The following is a 4,166-nucleotide window of genomic DNA, read 5'->3' on the forward strand; positions in this document are numbered from 1 at the left end:
CGTGGTTTAATAAATCAAATGGAAATTGCCAACAGCCAAACAGTCCAAAGAAAACATTTAAAACAGAAAGAAACTTACAAAATGAGATTGGATAAAGATTAAAAATTTTCTCTATGTGGATCCAAAACAAGTGAATGACATCTTCATCAGAAGAGTGACAAAATCAACTCACTTCAGTGTCTGACTTACTGTGTATTATAATTACATAAGCTTTTTGTGACTCATTAATCTGTTGTTTGACCTCTTCGTATTTAAGGAGAGAACTATAGTTTCCAAAGTCGGCTTGTTATGATTTTCAAGGGCCTAGAATTTAGTAGACGCTACGACATGTCCCAATATTCAGTTACTACTAAATTGTCAATAATTTGGATCAAACAATTTGTCTGTTGTCTGCCTTTATGTCCCCAAATCAAACCTACTGTACGTCCTTGCTCCAGCCCATCAACTAGCATCTAATGAAGTGAAAAGCTAAATGTTTGTAAGAAATTTCTCTATGTGGATACAAAACAAGTGAATGACATCTTCATCAGAAGAGTGACAAAATCAACTCACTTCAGTGTCTGACTTACTGTGTATTATAATTACATAAGCTTTTTGTGACTCATTAATCTGTTGTTTGACCTCTTCATATTTAAGGAGAGAACTATAGTTTCCAAAGTCGGCTTGTTATGATTTTCAAGGGCCTAGAATTTAGTAGACGCTACGACATGTCCCAATATTCAGTTACTACTAAATTGTCAATAATTTGGATCAAACAATTTGTCTGTTGTCTGCCTTTATGTCCCCAAATCAAACCTACTGTACGTCCTTGCTCCAGCCCATCAACTAGCATCTAATGAAGTGAAAAGCTAAATGTTTGTAAGAAACAAATCTATCAAGACCTTTTTAACTTTAAACCATGGCTTCTGGCCAAAATACAAGTCCATAATCCATAATTACGCTTCCTCCATTGAAAAAGTCCAAAAGTGGTGTCTTACAAACAATCAGCTTTTCGCTTCACAAGACATTAACTGATGGACTGGAGTGGTGTGGATTACTTGTGGATTATTGTGATGTTTTTATCAGCTGTTTGGACTCTCATTCTGACGGCACCCATTCACTGCAGAGCATCCATTGCTGAGCAAGTGATGTAACGCTAAATTTCACCATATCTGTTCTGATGAAGAAACTCATCTACATCTTGAATGGCCTGAGGATGAGTACATTTTGAGCAAATTTTCCTTTGAGCCACATTCAGCCTTTGCTCCTGAGGACAGTGATGGGAAATTACCGCTTGTCTCTGGGACAGTGACAGCATCATCAACTACACACTTATATTTCAGCTTTAGTATATATATATATATATATAATTTCAGTTTATTTACATTTTTTATTTCAAATCAAATTTATTTCAAATTACATTTTTTATTTCAAATTTAAAACTACTCAAATTATTAAAATGACTACATTTTAACTAGAATTTTAATTTAATTATTTAAAGATGATTAGTTTTAATAACCCTCACCACTATACTTTTTGCAAAGGCATGCTTATGATTTTCATGGATTAGAGCAAACATTATACATCTATTACACATCCAAGTTTTCATTTCAGTCATGTGGAAGGAAATCCAAAAATCAATTATACTTTTAATTCTAAAAGTATAGATCAAACATTGCCAACAATCTGGTTCATATTCTCTCACAGCACAATATTCACATTTCACAGCATTCAATCACAGTTAATGGATTTTATGGTTTAAATTTGTTAAATGGATGAAATTACAAGCTGTTAGGAAGCAGCATTATTGCATTTCAAATCATGACCAGAATCATCAGGAAAAAGAAAGTCAAAGATTAGTTTAGACATTGTTATGAGACCAGACATAACGGAAATGAGAAAAGTGGGCACATTATTTATATGTTCTGCAATAAATGAGATATTTTCTCTGGGGAGACGCTAATTCAGATTCCAGCAAGTATTTGAGGTAATTGTGTTCAGTGTTTAGCTCTGTTTTCTGTCTGTGAATCACATTAGACAGTGAATGACTGGTGGAGTTGTGTGGAAACCTCCTCTCTTGAGAGCTTCGTCTGCTGGCCTGTACATTGACGTGATTTCAGAAACACTCATTAGCTTGAAACGGCAAAGTATACTAAAAAAAGTTGGTCTTACACAAAATCAAATACATTCATTTTACATGGAAAATTGTAGATAATACAGCACAGGAGCCATAGGGTGTCAACAGAAAAGCTCTCTGGTGCCATCTAGCCAAAAAAAAACGCTTGAGAACAAGAGTCTGGTGTCCATTTTGTGTTTTCTTCAGACCACACAACTAACATAAGCTGTGCCAGCTGACCAGTTGTAAACAACCTCATTAGCACAAACCCAAGATCATATCAGGCATCTTTACTAGTTCATGAGGGGAAAAAAGCTTATGAAGAAATAATGCCACAATGGCTATTAAACTGCCATGGTGCGGTCATCTATGAATACTACGGTTCAAAAGTTTGGGGTCAGTAAGAAATGAAGGCTGCAAGCATGCATTAAACTGATCAAAAGTGACAGTAAAAACATGTCGCAAAACAAATGTTTTGAACTTTATTCATCAAAAAAATAGTTTCCTCATAAATATTAACCAGCACAACGGTTTTCAACATTGATAAGAATAAAAAGTATTTCTCAAGCAGCAAATCGGCATATTAGAATGATTTCTGAAGGATCACGTGACACTGAAGACTGGAGTAATGATGCTTTCCCATCATAGAAATGTTAAAATATTCAAATTGAAAACTCTAATTATAAAAATATTTCCCAAGATTACCATTTTTACTGTATTTTTAGCTAAGAAATACAAACTCTTGAATAATATTGCATTTGTCAATGTGCATCCCGCAATGCAACGTGCTTAACCTGACAACCCAAAAGTCTAACATTATGTGATGAGACTTCTTATGCAATTTTCTCTTGGACTGGAATGAGTCACAATAACTCTAAGACACTAGCTGGAGACCATTTGCTAGGTTTAGCATGCTAGTTTAGTCATGTGACAGATCTGAAGACATAGACGCCCTTCACACAAATCTGAGAACACTATTAGAACTAGAAAATATCAACCAACAATTCTAAGGTTTCCTACAAATAAGCACACATTTCTACCAGGGTTTATGAACACATTTAAGACCAAGGGACCACAATTCAATGTTCTTTTAAAACGCACACACACTGTGTTAGCAACACTTCAAAGTTTGAAAATATTTTGAGCAGATCATCAATTAGTGTATTTGGGAGGGGGGGGGGGGGAGCTGTGGAACGCTGATTGACACAGTGTGCAAAACTCAAAAGCACAGCTGGTGCGTGAGCACACAGCCTTCTTCATGGCTGCGTTGTACCGTGCTGCAAAGCCACAGAGGATACATGATCGTAGAGATTCATCCTGTTTGAGCGACTGGGCAACCTAGAAGAGAACGACACCATTAAAATCAGCTGCCAACCACACGCAACTATTACTAAAGTCATGCGTGTATCAGTGAATACAGACACAATCTGGTGTTATTGGGAGAGTTCTCCTTTACCTCATGAAACTGCTGGAAGCGACTTGACTTGGATGTGTTTCGCGCTCCACCCGTCTGGCACTGCGGCTTCTTAACGGCCTTGTGAACGGGCGTAGAGGCGACGGTCTGCATGCAGGAGAACACCACCCTGCTCAAGGTGAAGTCTCGTGATAATGAGCACACGGAGCGACCAGAGTCCTGAAAGCAACAGAAACAAACACTATTAGAACTAGAAAATATCAACCAACAATTCTAAGGTTTCCTACAAATAAGCACACATTTCTACCAGGGTTTATGAACACATTTAAGACCAAGGGACCACAATTCAATGTTCTTTTAAAACGCACACACACACTGTGTTAGCAACACTTCAAAGTTTGAAAATATTTTGAGCAGATCATCAATTAGTGTATTTGGGAGGGGGGGGGGGGGGGGAGAAAAAGAAAAAACAGGGATAACGCTGCGTCACGCACCAGGCACCAGGGTGATGCGGAGACGACGAATTGTTGAATAAAGTCATTTTTTTTCTTTCTTTTGTGCACAAAATGTATTCTCGTAGTTTCGTATAATTGCGGATGAACCTCTGATGTCACATGGATTATTTTACCGATCTCCTTGCTACGTTTCTGGACTTGG

This window comes from Sinocyclocheilus grahami, unplaced genomic scaffold, assembly GCF_001515645.1.
Source record: "Sinocyclocheilus grahami isolate Dianchi unplaced genomic scaffold, SAMN03320097.WGS_v1.1 scaffold234.1, whole genome shotgun sequence".
In the NCBI taxonomy this organism is placed as follows: Eukaryota; Metazoa; Chordata; class Actinopteri; order Cypriniformes; family Cyprinidae; genus Sinocyclocheilus; species Sinocyclocheilus grahami.